Source organism: Schistocerca cancellata, chromosome 3, assembly GCF_023864275.1.
Source record: "Schistocerca cancellata isolate TAMUIC-IGC-003103 chromosome 3, iqSchCanc2.1, whole genome shotgun sequence".
NCBI classification, from domain to species: domain Eukaryota; kingdom Metazoa; phylum Arthropoda; class Insecta; order Orthoptera; family Acrididae; genus Schistocerca; species Schistocerca cancellata.
In genome coordinates, this window is record NC_064628.1 from 571,319,554 (window position 1) to 571,346,934 (window position 27,381).

Below are 27,381 nucleotides of genomic sequence, written 5' to 3' on the forward strand. Positions count from 1 at the left end.
ACTGCACACAGCACAGCCAGTGATTTTCATACAGAGAGCGCTACGTGGCGGTGGCGTTACCACCATAAGAACCTAAACAGCCTACTTGCATAGCCCCCATGCTCCCCACAAAAAAATTTACAAATTGTTTTGGGCAGTGGCCAACACAGATTTGAAAAAATTTTTCATAATTACAGTAAGAAAGATATCAAATGCACACACTTATTAATACAATGTTGGTCAAAAGCTAAAATTTTCTCACAGTCCATAAAGAGAGTCCTGATCATTCATCACAGTAAAACTGCTGTTTCTTTTCTCAAATTCTGAGCAGTAAAAGACAATGCACAAAGAAGTAGTGGATTTCCATGCAGTCTTGAAGAAGTAGCGTTGTCCTTGCAATGGAAAGACAGTGCTGACTCTTGACATGCTGACAGGTAATGGGCCACAACAGAGCAGACCCACAGCAGAGTCATTCGACGTTTTGAAGAAGATTGGTAGGTAGGTCATCACAGAGCAGACCCACTCTAGTCCCGGTAGGGATTACGGTATTGGTGGACCACCAGAGATGCAGACCCACTGCAGTCCTTGTAGAAATAATGATATTGGTGGGCCATCAGAGATGCAGACCCACTGTAGTCCTTGTAGAGATAGCCAGCAGCCATCTGTTGCGACTGTGCAGGTGCACAATCACCATCAAATACTCTTCCGGAGAATATAGCAAGTCCATAAACCACCACTTGTGCACTCACAAAGTTTTTTTTTTAATTGTCTTCAGTACCAGCAATGCTGTTATCCAGTCCCTTGCTGAATTATTAACACACGTGCAAACACTATCAGTCCCTACTTCTCACATGTTGTCCATATACTATGGGCAACAGAAACGTGTGCAGTGAAATGGAACTTACAAGTTAATAATATGATGAACTGGTGTCAATTACAATTTTATAAGATAAGAATACAACTACAAAGGTACAAAATACATCCTTAAAGAAAATAACAATACAGATAACATTTGTGGTAATACGGGCTTTACAAAAGAGTCAAAATAACATATACCTCAGCATTACAGGAATTATGAAATAAGTACATACATAAAAGATCAGAATTACTTTTTGAAACATCAACTTCACACATGAGCATTAAAACAAAACAGAATAAATAATGTCTAAATATCTTTACAAAGGAAATAACATATTATTAGAAAAATTCTACAACATAGATCTTATTAGCTAAACACATACAGACAGGAAAAAGACAAATACACAAGGGTACATAAACACATAGCGGAATAATACAAAAGGAAAGACAGGGTTTGTTTTCAGTGTAACATTTGGTACTGCAGTCCAACCCAAAACTTCACTCCATAGATCTTTTTTTTCTTATTTCAACATTTGTTTCCACCAAAAAAAATCCTATCCAAGCATGCTTTCTGTATTTTGTTCATATCCTCTTTCAAAAACAGTTTTTCTCCACTGGACACTACTTTTTTGGCCAAACCATTTTCTTATAGCTTCTCAATGCATTTCTTCCAATCTATCATAGCTAGTTTCTTATATAGTCTACCCCCTCTTAAGCTAACTTAAATCTACTGAGCTCAGATGCTAAACTAAGGGACGAGACAATGCAGCAGCACAAAACAATTAATACAAACAGCAATGAAAAAAATGGGAATTGTCAAAGCAATTGCAATATTACAACTAATATAAGGCAATGAGCAGCAAACAAGAAAAATAAATCAGTAGTAAAACTGGCTTAACAGAGTAATGTAAAGTGAAATTTAGTGGCACTATGCCTGGCAAACAGCAGCAGCAAAAACATGACATAGCTCAAGCAGGAAAAAATATTACACTAAAGACTTCAGTGCAGATAAGGGAAATGTCTATTCACATCTTAATGTATATGTAATTAAAGTGGTGCACCACAAGAAGTTATTCTACAAAAAAAAATTACAAAGTACTTGAAAAGAAAATTCTGTATGCAATTCCTGTGAAGGGAAATGTGTTTTTGTGCTCCTTCGTTTTTTTAAGTACATCAAAGTTATTCTTTACTGGGTCTGTAGGCATAAAATACTTATATTAGTACATCTATAAAATTTTATTTTAACCAATGCTGCAGTGCAGCTAAAAACTAGATATAAAAAAATGAAAATATGTACAAAGGAAGGCATGAAACATCATTCATTAGCCATATGGCATTTCATAAGGTAGTACAAAATCTCTCAACTAGAAAGACAGTAGTCATAATCAGGTGTATAGAGATAAAATATTTCTCGTCATTTCATTAGGCATTTCAGTAAATCATAAATTAAGAGCTCCACAGTGTAATCAGATGTTTTCAAGTTTGAGCGTGTCGTATTTGGGATGCTTTCTACAAAGGAATGTCAATAGCAAGGATAATGGCCTCCCTTTTTTTTTTCTACCTGTGCCTCCGAAAGGCACACACTAATGGCTTTTTTTTCCAGGCAGCTGTCGCGCAGCTGGGTGCCCACGACTCATTACGTGAAGGTGATCACTTAACTTTCTTACTGAAATATTTATGACACCAGTTTGCATTACAGTGACAGTCGCATATAAAAAATTTCACAAGTTGAGAATTTGCGTTGCAACTGTGTAGAAACAAAATCCTATGAATATAACAGTGTTCAAAATGTTTTCGTCGGCATTGTGATACATTCGCGCATTTACACACATTTCATAACTCTTAAAGTACGATTCTTGGTTTCCAACATCCTTTTCCACAAATCAGAGTGCCTAACCACTACTCCTTATTCCTTACCTTGTTACACATATACATATTCGTCGACATTCTTCAATATTTCATCATTATAAATATGTAGCACAATCAAATTCGTCATATAGCATCAACTTATTGATCATAAACATACCTCAACAGCATAATACACATCATCGTCATAAAAATAACATCAGAACACCTCAGTCAAATCTCAAAAACGTCGTAGCTTTCTGCAATAATTTCAAAACGTAAAGAAAATTCGCTGCTCATTTCAATAGTGTCATCTACCTCAAACATACTTTAAAATCATGCTCCCTTACCAACTACATCATTCAAAGCTCTCATAGTATCACAATGGTTCTGAAAAAGTATGAACAGTTCAGATAGTGCAGACAAAATACAATTTCATAAGTGTGAAGCTATCCAACTGTGTAATTGCGTAAACATGTGTCACTGACGTAGTAAAAAGATGTTTGTTTCTCTATTAAATGATCAGATAGCTGTGTAATTTATGTGGTAGAGAAATATGGTACCGATGTGTAAAGTTGTATAAGCAAATACCATATTAGCTAGGGCTCCTTGTGCTTGCCAAGCACATGGTACACAAAGTAAGTGTGTACCCCCCTGAGGATTAATGTAATTATACCCTCAGGTGTTACAGATTACAGCAATGGAATGAAATGTATTACGGTAACCTTTGTATCATTGTATTTCAAATATCTTTAAAAATAAATGATTTAAGTACAAAATTAATCACTCAAATCCGTGTCCTGTAGCGCTAAATGTGCGTCTTGCTGTAAGATAATCTCTGTGGAAGTGTCCTAGTTATTGTCCTCCGAAAGCTAAGTTCTGCAGAAGTCAATGTACTTACCTCATGATAAACAAAAGTGAAATGCTTTGTGTATAGATACCTTAGTTATTACGCTTATTGTTGTGATGAAGAAAGTACTGTGCTGTAACATATTGTTGTGCTACAAAAGAGGCTGTCTCATTGTAGCTATACCACAAAAGTTACTACTAAAACATGTTTTACTTTCCAGAATAATTCAGAAAAACTGTGCAGATATAAAACAGAAACACCGCAAAAGCAACATTGTAAATTGTCACTCATTAGTAGTGTTGTGATAAAATCGTGTAGCTGTCACATAAACTAACCACTGTGTCATCTGGTATCTCACAGAAAGTACTTTAAATCCAGAATGTATTTTCAAGTAAACCAAAATGTTGCATTAAAATCTCATTAGCAGTACTGGTAAATGTTCTAAGTATGTGAGCCTTATAGTCGTTATGTAATCGTGCAACTAACAAGCAAGAATTTACAAATAACAACATTGTGTCGTCTATTCACTATCACAATGCAGAGGTAATTACTGTCTAAATATGTACCCTAGGTTCTAGACTGGATAGTAAAATTCAAAACATAGTTGCATGATAACAGTTTCTAAGTGTGACAATGCATACTAGAAATGTGAAGCGAAACGTTTTATGGTAAAGACAAAGTTAAAAAGCAGATTATTTTTCAATAAACGGTTTTACATGTGAAATGTGGTGTAAACCTTTACTCATCCTAGTATGCAGAGTTTCAACTTCAACGCAATTATCATGTGGTATACGTCGGTAAAGAATACTGGAATTTTTCTCAAGGTTAGCGTCTATGTTATTTTTCCCTGAGCCAGCGGGCGCACGTGGCTGCCTGCGGTGTGAGTCATTGTCTGTTTCTTTGTTGGCGCGCGTCGTTACCGGGATTAGGAGACCTAACTTCTACAAATTCGCCTTGCCGAGAGGGCTCTGCTCTGTTTGAATCCCGCCAGTTCTGATGCAATTCAGGTCTGTCATTACGCTCATATCGTCTGTCGTCATGTCGGTAGATTCCATAGTTTCTTTCTTGTCAGTCACGTGGTGGAGAATTTCTCCCTGAATCGTAACTGTGCGCTGGACCGTTGCATCTGAAGTTATTCTGTCTCCCTTGATAATAATAGTTCTGTTTGCCATATTGTCTGTTTCTATGATTGTCTCTGTCATATTCATTACTACGGAAATGCGATCTTTCTCTGTAACTATTACTTTGCCAGTGGTTGTCATATGGGTGATGTCTGTTTTGGTCACGATTTACGTTGTAAGAATAGGCTTGTCGTAGCCAGTTATCGTTTCTGTCGTTACGGAATTGTGACGGATGTGACCTGTAGTGATTGTTTTCCTGTTTTCGCATCCCACGACTGTCTGTGTCAATTTCTAATTCTTGTAAGAGTCCCTGAAAAGCTTCAATGTCGTCTTTGCAACGCCCTGCCAAAATAATATGTCGTAAATGTTCAGGCAATTTCATTAAACAAATGCGGATGAGTTCTGAGGGGCTGTATGGGTTTGACAGGTACTGATTCTTGTGCAACATGTCTTCAAAATATTTCACAAGACTGGAAAATTCAGATTGTTCGAAATGTATCATCATTATGATGCTATGTTTTACTCGGTCTTGTGTGGCTTGAGACCAATATGCTGAGAGGAAGGCATGGTCAAATTCTCCTTCACTGCGTCAGTCGTAAATGACCGATCGCATTCCTACAGCTGGTTCATTCTCTAAGTAGCCACACATAAATTCTAATCCGTGTTCTAATGACCAGTTGGGAGGAAAACAATGAGAGAACTGATGGAGCCACGCTTGTTGATGAATGTCGTTGGCTGAATTCTTAAACATTTTGAATTTACGTGTAGTAATGAACAGCTTATAGTCAAAATCATCGTGTCGGCGAGTAGCATATCGGTCATTGTTACGTCATGGCGGCGGTTCTATCTCAAAATTCGGTGCACCTTGCCAATTTCTTTCATAATTTCCGAAATGCCCTGTGTTATTATTTTGTGGGTTTTCCGTATTTCTATGTTCCTCTTCCCGTGTTGCAGCGCGAGTGTCCTCTGAAATATGAAATTTTTGTATTACTTCTGCCAACTGATCTTGTACTTCCCGGATTTCTCTTTTGTATTGCGTATTAATTTGATTCTGATTTTGTTTAAATTTCTTAATTTGTTCATACTCTTCTGTGTCAGTGATGGCTACAGGTCTTGTGTCATTCGGATCATCATCTACCTTTGCAGATAAGTTAGTGAACTGATCCGAAAGTTCGGCTACTTTCTCCGATAGTGTACTTATTTCCTCAGTGTGTTCTTCTGAACCAAATTTCAGAGTGTCTATTTGTGTTGAAATCGTATCTACTGTGTCCTTTAAGTTTTCTTGAGTTTTTGCAAGTTGCGTAACCGAATCGGTAGATGCAACTGAGTCAATTTTAGCTTGCAAGGTGTCGTGATTTTCATGAACAATAGTTTGCAGTTCTTTTAGGCCTGCTTCGTGATTCTGTAATGCATTTTCATGACGCAAAAAATAGGTTGGAAATGCTCACAAATTTGTGTTTTTGCGTCATTACAGACTTTTTGATATTTCGATTCGATGTTATGTAACTCAGTAGTTAAATCTTCACGCGTTTGTTCAAGCGTGGTGTCTAACTTTTGAAGATTTTGTTCCATTGTGTCTAACTTTTTAATATTTTGTTCCACTGTGTCTAACTTTTGAAGATTTTGTTTCATTGTGTATAACTGTTGCTGTGTTTGTCTCTGGTGTTGTTCCATTGTCTCTAACTTTTGAAGATTTTGTTCCATTGTGTCTAACTTTTGAAGCTTTTGCTGTGTTTGACTCTGATTTTGTTCCATTGTGTCTAACTTTTGAAGCTTTTGTCCCATTTGTTGCATTAATTGTAATAACAATGCACTGGTGTCTGAAACATATTCCTCAGTGCTATTCGGCAATGCATTTGAACCGGGAATTTCCCATTTTGAAAATCAGGAAATGTGTCTTGACTTATTTGAGAAAACGGCGAGGACACAAAACCTGAATCTACAGTATTTGCAGGATTGTGTCCTGTCATTTTGGATTCCTGAGGCAAGCTGTTGGCGACCGATCGATCGATAATGCTTTCACTAGTTGTTTCACTGTCTACACCTTTGTTTGCAGCCCGCTCCATTTCCCTATGTACAATTACCAAATTACTACTTTGAACATTAGTTAATTCATTACTCGGTGGCGCTAACACACTGCTTTCGTCTTCACTGTCATTTCTCAGTTTACTTTGGAGCCTAGTATTACGTTTTTCACACGCCATTATTGTCACAATATTTCACACGATAACACAGAAAAACACAATTTGAAGAGCAACAATAAGAGAACACATTAACATAGCACTGAAAATAATATCTCGTTAATTGCAAGCGCAGCTTCGAAATACTTGGTGCAAATTTACATGCTTGCCACACCTGTTCTACTGTACAAGAATAAAAGGCTGCAACTACAAAGGAGATTCTCTCTACAATTACGTGCTAGCAATAAACAAAATCTACACTAATTACACAAAGTACAAGAAAAAATCAGAAGATTCCAGTGAGGTATCCTCGGCTAAGGGTCGACATATGAAACGTCCCCTTAGAACAATTATACATGACTGTGCTTAAACTATATTTTTAGCGCAACACAATCTGACTTTCAAAAATCCCTACAAAAGAATGGCCCTGACTAACATTAACCTATACCTTTCACAAATCACTTACCTCACAAAAATCTTCATTACTCGAACCACTGCAATACAGCGAGCGCCACTACTGCCAGCTAAATAAAAGAGTCAAACTACGGAAGGCACTAACTACTGATAGACATGGTTAGCAAATGAAAGATTTTAATAGAGAACAAACAATGTATTTACCTTAATAATCATAATATATATAGCAGTTCATGCCATCCAGTATTACAAATTTCAAAACTCCACCATCTCTCTCCCCACATCCACCACTGCTGGCGGCTCACCTCCGACTGCTCAACGCTACGCACTGTTCACGTCCAGCTGCCCAACACTACAATGGCAGACAACAATGCAAACTAGCCACAGACTGCACACTGCACAGCCAGTGATTTTCATACAGAGAGCGCTACGTGGCGGTGGCGTTACCACTATAAGAACCTAAACAGCCTACTTACAATACTACAGTGACCAAACTAAAGTTATGCATCAACCAAGACATTTTTAACTATGATGGACTGAGGTCCAAAGTTTTATTTCTACACTGGGGTTATGACATCATCTTAAAGAGGTGAATAACTGAATTGGGTTTGCTCGTTTAATAATAGGTGTGGGGATATACACATCCGTTTTTTAATTTCTAAAATTTCTAATTGGTTGAGTTTTGCCGCCTTTTGCTCTACATCTACATCTACATCCATACTCCGCAAGCCACCTGACTGTGTATTTGTGGTTATTGTTCAAGCAATGCTCTGCAAAGGCTGAATCAGGCTTCTTCAATATACAGGTTCTGTGGTGTTCTTTAAGCCTGGTACATTTTGACCTACCCACCTGTCCAATGTAGCAAGACTGACACTCACGGCATCTGATTTTATTAACCCCACTTTTTGTGATAGCTCCTTGTTTGTCTTTTGCATTGAGCAATAAACTACCTATTGTCTGATTAAACAAGCAAACCCAATTCAATTATTCACCTTGTTTAAATGTGATCGCAACCCCATGATAGAAGCAAAACTCTGGGCCCCAGTCCTTCGTAGTTAAAAATATCTTGGTTGATGTATAACTTTAGTCTGGTCATTGTAGTGCATATGATTGGTGTATGTGTAATAATGTATGTAATTTGTTAAAATTGGTCATTAATGTAATTTTACGTTAAGCTATGGATCGATAACTTAAGAAGTTAAGATGATTATCTTTAACTTATCATCATGTTTATCTGTGCATTATTATCTTTGGGAATCAGTAACATACATAAAATTGGGTTTATAATCCGAAACCTAGGTTGTGCAATAATATTAATAATAAATTGTGAAACAAGGCTAAAACAGTGTTTGTTTAGTTTATTTACAATGTTTCACGAAGAACCCACAGTTGGTTGAATTAAAACAGTCTGAAGAAAATCTATGACAGTGACCTACCACCACAAATTTATATAAAGAATAGATAACATATCGAAAATAGGAGATGTAAACATTGCCTACAAAACAAATAACTCAGTACAGTGACGCATCCATAAAGTGAAACCAAAACCACAGAGAAACCAACAATCTATTGTCTACCAGACCAATTGCAGGGATTCTGAAAAAATCTAAATGGGGATTGACTGGCAGCACATTTGAGCAATATATATATAAAACATCAAAGCAGGGAAATAGTATATAAACAACAGTTGGAAATCACATGAAACAGGAATAACATAGACAAAGCAAAATGGAAACAGATATGAATATCATAAAAATAAGTAACGAAAGAAACCTCCGTTTTTTGAGAAAACTTCCTTATTCACAAAGCATTAATGCATTATAAAAAGTTACTTAATGACTGTACATATTTCAGAAACGAGACTCTATAAGAAATAAATGAAAAATCTGTTAATAAGAAACAAAGAAAATTATTTTTCTTTCCCATTCCCCACTCTCTCTCACTCTAACTCACCCTCTTTTCTTTTTACCTCCTGCTCCTCACCCTTTCCCTGCAGCTCACACTCAGTCCAATTATTTTTCATTCACTGTTCGTTTATCTTTCCATATTACGCCATCCCCCCCCCCCCCGCCCACCAGCCACCAAGAGAAACTCATTTAGGTATTTATCTCCATCATTATTCTCATCCTCTTACAAAGTAAATGAGTACATAGTATCGTCATTAAACCAGACAACACACATTTGATGCACCGCAGAGGAATTATCTGGAAGGAAAAGCTGTTGATAAAGGTGGTAGACCAACGGAAAACATAAGAGACTTTTTTAGCCGAAAGATACAAGGAAACAGTAGTATGTTGTGTTTAAAGTCAAGAAATGCGTAGTTCGGCAAAGGCATGTGAGACTTGTCCAGAAACAACAGTGCCAAACGCAGGAATACCTCAAATACATGCAAGCAGACAGCGTTTGGTGTTGTGAGTGAAAACCACGCTTAAACTACCGTAAGTAAAATCAACGTCTTTTATAATGAACTGTTTTTCGACCTAGAAAACAAGATAAATTGTAAATAGTTTTCATTGCAATGATGATACTTTATTTCCATGAAACAAAACACGTTTGGTGATGAAAATAAACACTCTCATTTATTCGCAATGACTGATTTAGAAAACGAAAAAAAAACTATACTACAAATGTTGTCAAATCAGTTACAGACAAAGTATAAGAGCTGCTGGAGTTTGAAGATTTTGAACTCTGCATTTAGCGATAATGTACCATGTGAATTTTATAGGTGGCAGACACATATGTTTTCCACTTGCCAAATACAGGGTCCAAGGGGACTGTTGAAAGCCCTTGAGATTAACAAACATTAGGCTCTCCATCCCTATTTAATATTAAGCCATTAATGTCAGCCTAGTACTTTCTATCTGTGGGACCTCATGAACTTTAACGTCCTTAGTTTTCTACTCTTGCAATTTTGTCGGCCTCATCTTAGTCCTGCGCTGTATTTTTGAATTTTAACACTGCCTTGAATAAGAGTTCTCAGCTTCTCACCACCCACGGCACTCATCACATGAAAGTAGATGGAAAAAGAGAAAGAAATTAATGAAGGCTGAAGGAAGAGAATAATATGCAATGGGTAACGTATTACGCTGTCTGATATTCTCAGAAAACATTTATATTTGTATTAGATCTTAACAAATGTCACAGTTTGTAGAAAAGGTTTTGTTAATGTGGTCAATATATATTTTATGTCCTGTGTATTTTACAACTTTTATTGTTCATTTCATAACTTAACTTCCTCGGCGTCACCTAAATTAATTCAAATATATTCCATTACCGTTGTCAGGCTTTCGTTAATATTACTCTTATATCTTCATTCCAAGACACTGTCTATTCCTGTCACTTACTTCTGAGGCCCTTTCTGTCTCTAACAGTATTATGGCATCATCTAAACATCCAAAATTTTAATTTATTTCGCATGAAATTTAAGAAAATTTTCTTGGTTTCCTTCACATTTTCCTCACTACACAGATGAGATAATATGTGAGATATATCTAAGATATTCTGCGACCTTCATTCGTTTCTCGTCTACTGCTTCCCTTTCATGTGCTGTGACTCTTGTAAGTGCAGTCTGGCTTCTGTAAAAGTTGTAGTTTCGCCACCTATATTCTGTTCCTGCTGCTTTCAGTAGTTCAAACAGTCTATTCCAGATCACTCAACTTTAAAGTAGTATGACAATCGCAGGTATTTATCAGAGGCAAGATATTTCTTACTGCAAGTGGCGCGAGGCAGCGGGAAAAACGGCAGCTGGAAGCGTGGCGTTGTCGGTAGTCGAAAGGCTTTTCAGCCTGCTGCTTTGGTATGCGCCAGCAGGGCCTGCCAGTATGAACGGCTCGGAAGGTCTGCATATGCTACCGGCATCACATGAGGGCTCTCACGTCGCAGCACACCGAAAAAAAGAAAGAAAAAAGAATTTGTATTGAGCGCAGCCTGGTCGTGTGTAGCATGCTGAAATATTGTCGAATTGACGCAGCTTCTATGATGTATACGATACAGTAAGGACTTCTTTTGAAATTAGTCACATAGCGAAAAGCTCTAGCAATTTCGATTATTCAAAACGCAAAAATACCAAGTTTTAAACTCGAAGTAGAATCTGGATTTCCTGTATCCGTAAACCAAGAGTAAACTAGTACACAACTGTAAATCGCACTACGATCGTGATGTAAAAAAGCGATTTGTGTTAGGACTCTCAGATGACCTATAATTTAAACAAATATGAACTGATTTTCCACATAGAAAAAGACCAGATTTAGAACGATTTCCACCATTGAAGGAAAAATAAAGAAGTACTGGCCATTCAAATCCGGAATATGATGAACCTAGATAAAACAAAGAAACAAGCCAAAGCATTTAAAAAATTTAAAACGAGGTTTTAAGTCGACAGCATGTGAATACAGAGGGACCCGAGATCACATACTTCTCGACTGTGGTTGGCGGACGCAGAAAAGGCGATTAGCACACTCACAGGAAGACATAACACGATCACTTAGAGGTCAGACCTTACTGACTGATCTCAACCACCGTGCGGAGAGCATATCTGGAACACTGCATAACGAGTACTTGCAGCGGCGAGCGTACTGGCAGCAAGTTACACGGGCGATGCATGACTCCACGGACAGTGCTAATGAGACGGGCAACAGCATTTGTGGTAGCGGAGCAGACGACAGCGGCACAGACGAAACTGGCTAAACATAGAATGAGGACTAAATGTACACTCACGAAAGTTTCTCGAAAACAAGGGTTCATTAGACAGTAATACTGCAAGACATACGTAGAAGCAGAGGGCAGCACACACTGCTTTGTAGAGTAATCTAACCTAGATTATGAATCACACCATCTGAGGGCGAAACGCTGTCCTTTTGAGATACTCGTTTGAAGACATAATCGGTGGTGGCATTCTTTAAAACGTAAAACATTTGTCTCTTTCCATTCCCAAATAATTAAAGTTTTAATTTAAAGTATTTCAGTTTCACAATTAGTTATAAGTTTCCAAGTATTTAAAGCTATAACTCGCTTACAACTTTGTTAAAATACTAAGAAATCAAATAAATTTCATATTATATAAGTATTGCTTTGGAGCATAAGTAAGTAGCGTTTTTACTTAAGTTTAGTAAACAAAGCAAATACGCATGTTGTTGTGGTCTTCAGTCCTGAGACTGGTTTGATGCAGCTCTCCATGCTACTCTATCCTGTGCAAGCTTCTTCATCTCCCAGTACCTACTGCAACCTACATCTTTCTGAATCTGCTTAGTGTATTCATCTCTTGGTCTCCCCCTACGATTTTTACCCTCCACGCTGCCCTCCAATACTAAATTGGTGATCCCTTGATGCCTCAGAACATGTCCTACCAACCGATCCCTTCAGCTCGTCAAGTTGTGCCACAAACTTCTCTTCTCCCCAATCCTATTCAATACTTCCTCATTAGTTATGTGATCTACCCATCTAATCTTCAGCATTCTTCTGTAGCACCACATTTCGAAAGCTCTATTCTCTTCTTGTCCAAACTATTTACCGTCCATGTTTCGCTTCCATACATGGCTACACTCCATACAAATACTTTCAGAAATGACTTCCTGACACTTAAATCTATACTCGATGTTAACAAATTTCTCTTCTTCAGAAACGCTTTCTTTGCCATTGCCAGTCTACATTTTATATCCTCTCTACTTCGACCATCATCAGTTATTTTGCTCCCCAAATAGCAAAACTCCTTTACTACTTTAAGTGTCTCATTTCCTAATCTAATACCCTCAACATCACCCGACTTAATTCGACTACATTCCATTATCCTCGTTTTGCTTTTGTTGATGTTCATCTTATATCCTCCCTTCAAGACACTATCCATTCCGTTCAACTGCTCCTCCAAGTCCTTTGCTGTCTCTGACAGAATTACAATGTCATCGGCGAACCTCAACGTTTTTATTTCTTCTCCATGGATTTTAATACCTACTCCGAATTTTTTTTTGTTTCCTTTACTGCTTGCTCAATATACAGATTGATTAGCATCGGGGAGAGGCTACAACCCTGCCTTACTCCCTTCCCAACCACTGCTTCTCTTTCATGCCCCTCGACTCTTATAACTGCCATCTGGTTTCTATACAAATTGTAAGTAGACTTTCGCTCCCTGTATTTTACCCCTGTCACCTTTAGAATTTGAAAGAGAGTATTCCAGTCAACATTGTCAAAAGCTTACTCTAAATCTACAAATGCTAGGAACGTAGATTTGCCTTTCCTTAATCTTTCTTCCAAGATAAGTCGTAAGGTCAGTATTGCCTCACGTGTTCCAGTATTTCTACGGAATCCAAACTGATCTTCCCCGAGGTCGGCTTCTACTAGTTTTTCCATTCGTCTGTAAAGAATTCGTGTTAGTATTTTGCAGCTGCGGCTTATTAAACTGATTGTTCGGTAATTTTCACATCTGTCCACACCTGCTTTCTTTGGGATTGGAATTATTATATTCTTCTTGAAGTCTGAGGGTATTTCGCCTGTTTCATACATCTTGCTCACCAGATGGTAGAGTTTTGTCAGGACTGGCTCTCCCAAGGCCGTCAGTAGTTCCAATGGAATGTTGTCTACTCCGGGGGCCTTGTTTCGACTCAGGTCTTTCAGTGCTCTGTCAAACTCTTCACGCAGTATCGTATCTCCCATTTCATCTTCATCTACATCCTCTTCCATTTCCATAATATTGTCCTCAAGTGCTTCGCCCTTGTATAGACCCTCTATATACTCCTTCCATCTTTCTGCTTTCCCTTCTTTGCTTAGAACTGGGTTTCCATCTGAGCTCTTGATGTTCATACAAGTGGTTCTCTTATCTCCAAAGGTCTCTTTAATTTTCCTGTAGGCAGTATCTATCTTACCCCTAGTGAGATAAGCCTCCACATCCTTACATTTGTCCTCTAGCCATGCCTCCTTAGCCATTTTGCACTTCCTGTCGATCTCATTTTTGAGACGTTTGTATTCCTTTTTGCCTGCTTCACTTACTGCATTTTTATATTTTCTCCTTTCATCAATTAAATTCAATATTTCTTCTGTTACCCAAGGATTTCTACTAGCCCTCTTCTTTTTACCTACTTGATCCTCTGCTGCCTTCACTACTTCATCCCTCAAAGCTACCCATTCTTCTTCTACTGTATTTCTTTCCCCCATTCCTGTCAATTGTTCCCTTATGCTCTCCCTGAAACTCTGTACAACCTCTGGTTCTTTCAGTTTATCCAGGTCCCATCTCCTTAAATTCCCACCTTTTTGCAGTTTCTTCAGTTTTAATCTACAGGTCATAACCAATAAATTGTGGTCAGAGTCCACATATGCCCCTGGAAATGTCTTACAATTTAAAACCTGGTTCCTAAATCTCTGCCTTACCATTATATAATCTATCTGATACCTATTAGTGTCTCCAGGGTTCTTCCATGTATACAACCTTCTATCATGATTCTTAAACCAAGTGTTAGCTATGATTAAGTTGTGCTCTGTGCAAAATTCTACCAGCTTTCATTTCTTAGCCCCAATCCATATTCACCTACCACGTTTCCTTCTCTCCCTTTTCCTACACTCGAATTCCAGTCACCCATGACTATAAAATTTTCGTCTCCCTTCACTATCTGAATAATTTCTTTTATTTCATCATACATTTCTTCAATTTCTTCGTCATCTGCAGAGCTAGTTGGCATATAAACTTGTACTACTGTAGTAGGTGTGGGCTTCGTATCTATCTTGGCCACAATAATGCGTTCACTATGCTGTTTGTAGTAGCTTACCCGCATTCCTATTTTCCTATTCATTATTAAACCTACTCCTGCATTACCCCTATTTGACTTTGTGTTTATAACCCTGTAGTCACCTGACCAGAAGTCTTGTTCCTCCTGCCACCGAACTTCACTAATTCCCACTATATCTAACTTTAACCTATCCATTTCCCTTTTTAAATTTTCTAACCTACCTGCCCGATTAAGGGATCTGACATTCCACGCTCCGATCCGTAGAACGCCAGTTTTCTTTCTCCTGATAACGACATCCTCTTGAGTAGTCCCCGCTCGGACATCCGAATGGGGGACTATTTTACCTCCGGAATATTTTACCCAAGAGGACGCCATCATCATTTAATCATACAGTAAAGCTGCATGCCCTCGGGAAAAATTACGGCCGTAGTTTCCCCTTGCTTTCAGCCGTTCGCAGTACCAGCACATCAAGGCCGTTTTGGTTATTGTTACAAGGCCAGATCAGTCAATCATCCAGACTGTTGCCCTTGCAACTACTGAAAAGGCTGCTGCCCCTCTTCAGAAACCACACGTTTGTCTGGCCTCTCAACAGATACCCCTCCGTTGTGGTTGTACCTACGGTACGGCTATCTGTATCGCTGAGGCACACAAGCCTCCCCACCAACGGCAAGGTCCATGGTTCATGGGGGGAGGCATAATAGACATTTTAGTCATCAGTTATATATTCTCCTTCACTACTTTCAACGGTCTTCTGGCGCTGAGATAACTTTACGATTCCGCGACTGTAGATATCTCGTGGTTTTGAGACGAAGAACGTGTCGCGCCATTTTCATCCAGAAAAGTAATTGCTTGAAGTTCATTCGATAGAGAGCTGGGAAGGCGAAAATCTGAGCGTGTAAGATCAGGTAAATTAGGTGGGAGTGGAATGACTTGCCTACCCAACACCTGCATAGTGTTTATTGTCAGACCAGCAGAATGCGGGCAGGCGTTATTGTGGAGCAGCATCACTTCACGCAGTCCTCCTGGTCGTTGTTCTTCGTCTGCAACACGTCCCAGTTTCTGACAGTAAGTGTCAACAGTACGGTTATACCTCGAGAAAGCAATTCGCCGTACATCACACCGCCAGTGTTCCACCAGTAGCATAACAAAAAAATAAATAAAAAGAAAAATGGTTCAAATGGCTCTGAGCACTATGGGACTTAACTGCTGAGGTCATCAGTCCCCTAGAACTTAGAACTACTTAAACCTAACTAACCTAAGGACATCACACACATCCATGCCCGAGGCAGGATTAGAACCTGCGACCGTAGCGGTCGCGTGGTTCCAGACTGTAGTGCCTAGAACCGCTCGGCCACCACGGCCGGCATATCATTATCTCTCGCCGTAGCGCGCAGATCTTTGTTTGGGGATGTCTGCTTTGTTTCGGCTCAACCATTCCTTTCTTTTCCTTATGATACCATAAAAGCACCATTTCAGGTCACTAGTAACGATACAGGACAGAAATAACATTGTTCACGATCCAATTGATGACTAGCAAGTGAGGTGCACGAATGGCCGCCCGATTTTGGCTTACAGCACGTGGTACCCATAATGTCGCACAATGGTGGAATCATTATAGTTCATGACATTTGTCAGTTCTGGAGTACACGTACCTAGATTATGGATTAATGCGTTTAAACGATCTTCATCAATCTCCGATGGTCTTCCTGAACGTGGAGAGTCACTGAATTCAAAACGATCCTAAAAGGGAAAATCGTTTTCTTGCCGTGCCCCGTCCCATGGGATTATCCCCGTACACGGTGCAAATATTTCGGGCTGCCTCTGCTGCTGTCACCTCTCTAGTGAACTCAAACAGAAGGATATATCAGAAATGTTCCGATTTCTCAACTTGGCACTCCATTTTCTAGCGTCCACAACTCCACTCACTATCTCCAAATGACAAAACGACATTATGTTAGCTCAGATATTAATAGTTAATTAGAAATCAAAAATGGCAATCGATAAATAAACCCATAGCAGCTGGAATACCAACAAGAAAAACAAGTACTCAGTAGCGGCTGATTTAGTTCTGAGGTACGTAGGGGCCTTGTGTTTACTTTCTTCAAAGTACGTGATGACTTACTGATTAAGTGTTCTGTATGCTTTTGAAAGCATTCCAGAGCGTGAATTTTCCCTCCTTTCACTTTTTCTCCTCGTTTGCTCCCTTTTTGCCATGTCTCATTCGAAAGTAATTTTTGCCAACCTTTTCCACACCTAAAATTTCGCCGCCGTATGCGGCCGCCTAGTCCTGCTTAATGGTAGAAACGCCCTCGATCAGAGTAATAGGTACGGCGGCAGATAAATTCGACGTGCTTTGAAGCAGAAGCTCTACAGCCCCAGCAAATAAATTACAACGAGAAGAATAAGACAATGCCATATCTGGCCATAGCCCGCAACGTGTCGAACAAAGTCAGCAATACTCTGTCTTCATACAACATTAAATACGCTATCCACCCACCTCGGAAAACGTGTGCCCTATTAGATGCGATGAAAGATGAGTTGAGTTTCTGTGAACCGGGTTCTATCCCATGCAAACGCGGCAAGCTGTACATCGGGCAGACTATGCGGATAGTTGGAGAAAGATGCCAGGAGCAGAGCAGACACGTTGATCTTAAGCAACAATCAAAATCTGCGTTTGTAGACCGTTGCATGGCTACTGGAGGTTCAAAGAAGCGTGAAGAAACAGAAATGATTAGACTGACCTCTTCATTTTGGGATCTCGAGGTGGGTTCCTCTACGAGGAGTGGCCCATGACCTGATCAACAGTGACAGTCACTCACTATAAATCGTGGGATACAGCGCTCATGAATTAATCGAGATATAAGTCTACCAACAAAAACAGCATGGAAAATAAGACCATTATTCCAAAACGTTAGAGTGTCGTCCGGGGGCGACTTCCACGAGCGACGGGGGCGGCATAAGCACTGAAGGACCAGAGTTCGCTCCCAGGTTTCGGTGGTCGCGTCCTACCGCCATTCCACCCACGCGGCCAGCTGCCGGGTAGTGGGGGAAGGACTGTGGAACGATAAGAGTATAAGGGAGGCGCGAAGTAACGAAGACGCTCGTTCTGCATGTAGCACCTGAATATGATGGCAAGGTACGGTGCCGAAATGGGGTGTTAAGTAAGCGACTGCTCCCAATAGAGCAACCGAGAGCAATACAAATCAGAAAAATATTAAAACGTTATTTTTGTGGAGGACCATATACTATGTATTTTGAGAATGACAACATTATCCTAGTAGACTGCAATCTGTTTATTGTCTGTGTTCTTTTTTTTAATTTGATGCTGTTATCTGTTTATTATCTGTGCAATTAGTCAATTTCAGCGATGGCTCATTCTGAGGCAACTGCAATATATTTATAGAACGTTGACATTGATTTATACATTAACTGCCTGGCAGCTGTCTCATATACATATAGGTACTTCATAACACAGGTTTTATGGTTTATTTCACATTTTACTACGTGGCTAGTACATGTGGATCGGTGTACATCTTATTTCTGTGCGTATATGGCACAAAAGTAATATAATAGTGTACAAGATTACGTCCATTAGTCGACAAATACAGAAAGCTGCCATATCGTAGTTTAGGCATGGTGTGACCAAAGGTTTTTAAAGTCCCATCTATGGATGGTCGATAACATTGAGTAAGCCACGGACATAATATTCAGTGGCATATTGTATACAGTGTTCTCATATGTGATATCTTATTAAAACAATATGACTGAAACTCATACGCAATACCACATATACTATTCGAATTTACAGTACAAACTAAGATCTAAGAAGATTTTCTCGGTCCTCTTAACGAGGAGTGCCAGTCAGTATTTGAAATAAATTGTTAATGGTGTAGTAACAAATGCTTACAGGTATAAAAAATTCTTTTAAGGTCTGTACGTTATGTGGTGTATTAGTATTGTAGTGGCACCACCCTTTAAGATAGGATAAAGCTAGATTCGGTGCAATATTTCTGAGCTCACAAGGTACACCCAGTCACGGGTCTGTTGACAGTAAGTTATGCTTACCAAGTGGCTGCGAAGTAGAATGGAGGTCACAGGGTCGTCGGAACACTGAAAAGAGTAAACGCAGCAGTTTGCATGGTGCAAGTTATAGGCAGAAGCGGGGTACATGCCCAACTTAGGTGGGATGTGTGCATGAATTGGAGTGGCAGGTTACCAAAACAGAGGGCACAGCCACGTATAAATAGGTGATGGTTTTCTAACGGGGGGATTCAAGTGTGGCAGCTCTCCTGGACGGCTGGGCATGTCGCACTACCGGCAAATTTGGCGCCAGCATTCCAGTCCATGGCGGGTCGGTGGTTCGACCCTCAGCCAACATAGGGTCTGTAGCCAGCCAGCGCCGGAGCACTCGATGGGTCTCTACCACGGGCAGTCTTGTTGGTCCCAACACACACCAGAGGTTTCCCGAGGTGAGGGCCGCAGATTTGGCTGTCGGATTGCAGGCACTTGTTGTCGCCCATGATCTTAACCACAATGGCAAAGAAGAACGCAGCGAGCTGCCCTGCGGCTCCCAGCGAGCTGCGCTGAGGCAATGGGGATGAAGGCCACTGAGTTGGCTGCCGGCATATTCTGACATCACAGCTTTACACGGCCCGCACGCCACAGTACATTGCACTCGTCGCTGAGGTAGCCCTTCTGCACCAAGGTGTTTTGCAGCCAGCGAAGTGGCGTCCTTAGAATGGCACGACCCTGTTATGGAGACAGACGCAGCACTGTAGCTGGGAATAATGAAACTCTTGAAGATCACGGCCGAGTTTTAATATGGCGCAACCTGACAGTTTCCATCCATGTCCAACATTCCTCCACCACACACCAATATCTACATTGGGCAGTGACAACTACATTTGGTGTCAGAATAGTTGGTGTCGTCTGTACAGTATGAAGTTTGAGCCAGCCGCCTGCATTACAGTCGCAAAATGTGGTGAGTGTTGACCAGTCTTTCTTTTTGAGTGTTGGACGTTTTCTTTCTTTGCGTTGTTAGAGTAAGTGTTAGTTTGTCTAGGGGCAATCATATTTTTTGTGGAATTTAGTGATTTTTGTATTGGGTTGAGTATGCTGTTTTATTTATCTCCTCCTATTACATAATCAGATGAAACGTAAGATAAGATACTGAACTGTAGGAAGTCAGTTTATTTTTGTAGTTCAACGTTTTGTTTCTGTGGCATTTTATAGGTTGAAATGGGACGAACTGGGAACGAAAGCAACACAATGGCAGAGTCAGGGACGCAATGTGTGTCAGAACCAGAAGCGGTATGGATTTTGTTGGAAAAGGTAGCACAAGTGACAGTAGATAATACGAAGCTGAGAAGTGAATCAACATCTAGGAGTGAATGGGAAGCCGCATCTGATCAGTCGTTGTTGCCTAGGGTGCTGCAGCAGGAGATTGATCCAGCTGCCATGAGTTTGATTACTCCGTTTTCTGGCAAGGCATTTGAGGATGTGCGTTCGTTTGTGGAGGACTTGGAAACTTCAGCTGTGATGAATGGTTGGTCTGATGAACAGTTGTTACATGTAGCCAAGAATAGATTAACGGGTGAAGCTAAGACGTATGTATGATGTTCTCTTGCCTTTAGGAAGGCAGGACTGTTTAAGCAGTTGAAGGAAGGGCTTCTACAGAGGTTCAAGAAACAGAATAGCTCTCGGTACTTTAGGGAAAGGTTGAGTACAAAGACTAAGAGACAGAGTGAGATGATAGAGAAATTTGCGGACAATAAGAGAAAGTAAGGAGTATAATTACAAGTTGGGTCAGAGCGATGAAGCAAATGGTATTCTTTTGCAGGAGGCTGAGCAAAGGGCGCTAGATGTATTGTTGAGGGGGTTACCGGTGCATATGGCGCGGAAAGTGCGTGAAGGGACTCCGAAGGATTTGTATTCGGCCATTCAGCTGGCAATCCAGTGTCAGGAAACAGATGTGGCAACGGGGGTACGAGACAGACAAGCAGTGTTTACAGCGGGTATAAAATGTTATGAGTGTGGTCGCACAGGACATGTGCAGAGGCAGTGTACCCAGTCACCGAGGAATAGCGGAAGGAGTGGAAATCAGCAGTGTGTAGGATGGAGCAGTGGAGTTAGTAGAGGTGGACAATCGTTAAAAGGCAGAGGGGGGCCAAGACCCACCTAAGTGAGTTCCCATTTTATTTCAGTGCTACATATATGTATGTAGGGGTGGAAAGTTCAGTGGTACGTTACATAGGAACTAAAAAGTTTAAGATTTTGTTGAACACAGGGGCGCAAGTATCAGTGGCTACTAAGAGTTTAATGGGATGAAGGAAGTTACACCCACCACGTTATAGGTTGCGTGGAGTGGGGGATAAGGAGGCCACACCTTTTGGATCAGTGTCGGTAGATTTATGCATAGAGAGAGTCTGATTTGATGCATGCATGGAGTTAGGGTAGTACCATGGGTAAGCGAGGGCTACAACATGATCCTAGGAGTAGATTTCGTGCATCAACATCATGCCAAGATTGATCTTTGACAACGAACTGTAGAACTTGATGGAATGTTATTTCACCTAGGGGAAGCTGTTGTCTATGCAGAGGTGTCCTGAGGAGCGTTCAATGTAATGAACAAACCAATTGAGCCGTGCACATTAGCATTAAAGCTTAATTCGCGTGAGTGTGTGTCTAGTGGCACCGGGAACTCGCTTTGGGTAAGTGTAGAGTCAAGTCTACCTGTGGATATGGTATGTCCTACTGAACCATTGGGGGATAATGAAGTTTTGGATCCATTACATTGTTTTGTGAAAAGTAGTATTGTACACATACAAGAGGGAAATGATGGGCGTGTAGACCCCGTGAACATGGATAATTTAAGCGCTGTAGACGAGAATTTGGGAAAATGAGCTTTAGTAGCGAATTTGGATGTTCCAGATGACGAAGACTGGTATTCGAGAGGTAGGCGTAACGATCAACCACTAACTGCCGATAGAACTGCATTGCATAACAAAGTTAAGCATGTGAAAGGAGGAGAGAAAGAGCATATGGAAGAATTGTCGTGGGAATTTAAGGATTTGATATTTTCGTGAGTGCCGTTACCAGCAACTCCATTATTTCAACATAGGATACCAATAGGGAACGAAGCACATGTTTACCATAAACCATACAGAATAACGAGGTATTTGGAGCCGATTGTGGAGGATTTCATTGATCAGCAGCTTGTGGATGGTATTATAGAACATAGTAATAGTTGCTGGGAATCGGGCATTGTCGTTGTGTCCAAAAAATCTACATCTACATCTACATCTACATCCATACTCCGCAAGCCACCTGACGGTGTGTGGCGGAGGGTACCTTCAGTACCTCTATCGGTTCTCCCTTCTGTTACAGTCTCGTATTGTTCGTGGAAAGAAGGATTGTCGGTATGCCTCTGTGTGGGCTCTAATCTCTCAGATTTTATCCTCATGGTCTCTTCGCGAGATATACGTAGGAGGGAGCAATATACTGCTTGACTCCTCGGTGAAGGTATGTTCTCGAAACTTCAACAAAAGCCCGTACCGAGCTAATGAGCGTCTCTCCTGCAGAGTCTTCCACTGGGGTTTATCTATCATCTCCGTAACGCTTTCGCGATTACTAAATGATCCTGTAACGAAGCGCGCTGCTCTCCGTTGGATCTTCTCTATCTCTTCTATCAACCCTGTCAGGTACGTTCTGTTGAGACTACCGATACCTCAATAATAAGACAGTAACGGACGCATGCCCCTTTCCAAACATTCCGAGACTTTGGATCACTTAGGACAGTGCCAGTACTATTCTACGATGTATTTGACAAATGGTTATCATCAGTTAGAAGTGGATACAGAGGATCGTCCAAAACCTGCTCTCTCTACTCCTGGAGTACATTACCAGTACATTAGAATGCCATTCGGTTTGAAAGACGCTCCGGCAACGTTTCAGACGTTACTAGACCGTTTGTTAAGGGGTCTGAAGTCACGGCTGTGCATTGACAGCGGTAAAGAGAAGTCTTTATGAGATTAAGAGCAACTCGTTTGACGTTTAGCCTTGAAAAGTGTCGTTTTGCATTGCAACAAGTGAAATATTTAGGTCATATCATCAGTAAGGACGGAGTGTGAACAGTTCTGAGGTTGGTACAGGGTGTAAGGGATTTTTGGGAGCCGGAAACAGTTATGGAAGTGCAATCATTCGTCGGAATTCGCAATTTCAAACGAAAGTTCGTGAAGGGTTCTGCAGATTTAGCACAGCCATTGACGTGATTATTACGAAAAGGTGTGAAATTTGAGTGGACAGAAGAGTGTCAGAAAGCGTTTGAAAAACTGCAAGAAGTGTTAACATCAAGTCCGGTTCTTGTGTTTCCAGATTTTGAACAGGAATTTATTCTATCATGTGATGCATCGAACCAAGGATTTGGCTGTATTCTTAGACAGGAAACTGATGGGAAAGAACATCCTGTAGCCTATGCATCTAGGCCGTTGAATGCAGCAGAGAGGAATTACTCAAAAACAGAGAGGGAGATGCTTAGCGTAATCTATGGAATCAGATATTTTAAATGTTATTTCTATGGGAGAGGATTTCGGGTAGTGACAGATCATGCTGCATTTAAGTGGTTGTTGGCGTGAGGCTGTGAGGCTTAGTGAATTTGACCACGAGGTGGTGCACATGCCGGGGAAGGAGCACGTTAATGCGGATGCACTGAGTAGAAAGGTGGCAAAATAAGAAATCATAGGTTATAACCTAGCAGTATGGCAAGAATAATAGGACGCTGACAAAGATTGTAAATTGCGTCGGACACAGCCACAGTTTAATATGTACGACGGTCTTCTGTGCAGGGAAACGAAGTTAGGGCCCAGGATAGTAATGTTATTGAAGCTGAGAGATGAGGTTTAAAAAAAAAGCACATAATCGCGTGTTATCTGGTCATGGTGGGAGTATAGCGACGAATAGGAGACTGGCGGAAAGGTATTGGTGGAAAGGTAGGAATGTAGATGTGGATCAGTACGTCAAGAATTGTATACCACGTGCACAGAGAGCAGATTTGGGTCGGAAACGGATACAGCTACAACGATTGCCGGAAGAGACATGTCCATTTTCTATGTTGCGAACTGATGTCTTAGGACCTTTCAGTCGAACACCAACAGGGAACAGATTCGTTCTCACAATAATAGACAATTTTTTGAGGTATGTGGAGATGGTAGCTATGGCAAATCAACAGGCAACAATGGTCGCACAAGCGTTAATAAACAACTGGATTTTGAAGTTTGGTATACCGGAGACAATAATTACTGAACAAGGGACCAACTTCATGTCGGATTTAATGAAGGAACTGTGTAAAGTGTTGAACGTAAAGAGGTTGAGGACGAGCACATTGCATCCACAGGCGAACGGAAGGAGAGAATAGGTACACAGAACAATCGGGAATATGGTGAGCTTTTATGTGGATTCTCGTCAGCGTCAGTGGGACGAGTATTTGATGAATATTGACGCGCATACAATGCAAAAATCCATACCAATAACGGTTTGTCTCCGCTTGAGAGGCGGCCGGTGTGGCCGTGCGGTTCTAGGCGCTTCAGTCTGGAACCGCGTGACCGCTACGGTCGCAGGTTCGAATCCTGCCTCGGGTATGGATGTGTGTGATGTCCTTAGGTTAGTTAGGTTTAAGTAGTTCTAAGTTCTAGGGGACTGATGACCACAGATGTTAAGTCCCATAGTGCTCAGAGCCATTTGAACCATTTTCTCCGCTGGAGTTAGTGTATTGGCGAAAAATGCCTTCAAAACACTGCGACTGTGCATGGCCGGCATGCCGCAGTACATTGCAGGGGTCGCTTAGGTAACACTTCAGTGCCAAGCTGTTTTGCAGAATGTGGAGTCCTCGGCATCGTGGGACCCTGTGACGCAGAAACATGTGGCGCTGTAGCTGGGGATAACAAAACACTTGAAGATCACAGCCGAGTTTTAATATGGCGCATCCTGACAGTTTCCATCCACGTCCAACATTCTTCCACCGCACGCCAACATCTACATTTGGCAGTGACAGCAACAGTGTATTGGGGGCCAATTTCACTATATGTTTTAAATGGTGTTACAAAAAAATGGAAAACAGAGTTCGATTATGCCATGCAGGTATAGTGGTTTCGACAATATATTGCAGTGCTGATGTTGCAACTTACAAATGTTTTGTGAAGTAGAAAGGATTTATTTCTGCTTACCTACATGGGGCATCTAACTTGCTACCACTTGATGCGATACAGAACACACAGATAACAAACAAGACTACAGCCTACTTGAAACACGTTTTCATTCTCAAAAGAAAAGTATTCTTTTTGGCCCATCGGTTACGAATGTGGCATACGACTGCAGCATATTGATCACAATAAACAACGCTCATCTTTAGTTCTAATTCTATGGATTAAGTATACAGTTGTTGCTTACATGTGTGACTACGAACTGGTTGAGATCACTGATACAGTGAGGCAGTGGGCAATGGAAGTGATGCTATAGACTTTCCGAGTGTCAGTTTCTCAGCTGGAGGTGCGCTAATGTGTGACAACATCCCATGTTTCCAGTATAGTGGAGCTTCAGCACATTTCAGTTCTGGTGGATGAACTTCGTGGAATATTGGAAGAGTCAAGCTATACTTGTTGCTTCATCACTGCAGTGGCTTTATTAAAATCCAACTAATTTGTTTGTTTGAGGTTATGACAAGTCTTTGGTACTATATAGGTTTTATATGTCCTTATCTGAAGTTTAGTCCCCTCAATGTAGTTCAGAATACTAGAGAATTTGCACAAAACGTAACTTATTCAAACAAAACTGGAATTTGTGGTGTCCAGATAGCTATCTAAGCGGGAAAAAGCCCTGTCTTCAAAACTGTTTCATTTTATAAAACGCTTAGTCCGTTATGTGATGTGAATATGAATAATCTCTTAAGTATAATTTTGCCTGACAGTGCGATTCTAGACCACGGAACGCTCTTTACTTCATATAAAATTTAAAATACTTGTGAATATTGCTGTCTGCCGTTGAAGCTGGGCATCTGGCACAAAATGTAATCCAAGGTAAAAATTACAAATGACAGCTGCACAAACCAAACAGAAACGGTAATGTACTGTTTGTAAATTAAATATTCACAAAATTTCGACTACTTTAACATAAGAAACAAATAAGTGCAACTGACAATGATACAACTTCCGCGAACCATGTTTTGGCAAAGATAAATCAATAGTTCCATAAATATTTCCAGTATGCTGAGTAATGTGGAACAACAACTCATTTTAGATTGTCATTCAAAAAGAATTATCCAGAGTTGCAATTATATTGGATGTTTGTTTAGTTGGTGAGAGGTTTCAGGCTATACCCATTCTCAAACCAACCAATGTCTGCCAAGTAAAATGTCCGTCCAAAATAGCAGTAAATGAAGTGGGCATATATATGTATGTTCCCAACTAATGTTCGTTAGTTTTGCTCTTATTGAAAGGCAGATTGGTTAATAATTAGTAAAATTTGCTGGTCACTGTATCCGAGCGGTTCTAGACGCTTCAGTCTGGAACCGAACGACCGCTACGGTCGCAGGTTCGATTCCTGCCTCGGGCATGGATTTGTGTAATGTCCTGAGGTTTGTTAGGTTCAAATAGTTATAAGTTCTAGGGGACTGATGACCTCAGATGTTAAGTCCCATAGTGCTCAGAGCCATTTGGACCATTTTTGAATTAGCCTATTTTGGCCAATATATTGAAGTTGGACAGCGGTACTTTAAGCAGTCAGAATGTCAAAAGTAAATGAATTATTTGCTGTTAACTTTCGTCACTGGATTTGAATTGAAAATTAACCGATGACGGAAAAAGGACCCTAAAATTTAGGTTGTTTTCAATAAGTTTGCGTTTCAATTACTCACAAAATGCGGCTCTTTTATTTCTATTAAATTATAGACCATTACTAACAATTTCAGATTGTAAAAGAAATGCAAATCTAGTAAATGTTACTAGATCAAAAATACTGAAATTTGAAGTAAGGAAGACACGAGGGAATATTAAAGCCTAACTTCCCATCGGCGACGATATCCTTAGCTGCACTCACACATCCGAATAATTAGTAAGTCACGAGTCACTACAACCGTTAATCAGTACAGACCTACACTTTTTAGAACTAAGATTAAGATGTGTGTAAAAAGGGAATTTGCGAACAGTGCGTATTGAAATGTCCCCTTAGAAAAATTATACAAGACTGTGCCTAAACTGACACACAACGCAATCTGACTTTCAGAAATCCCTACAAAAGAATGGCCCTGACTAACATTAACCTATACCTTTCACAAATCACTTACCTCACAAAAATCTACATTCCTCGAACTACTGCAATACAGCGAGCGCCACTACTGCCAGCTAAATAAAAGATTCAAACTACGGAAGGCA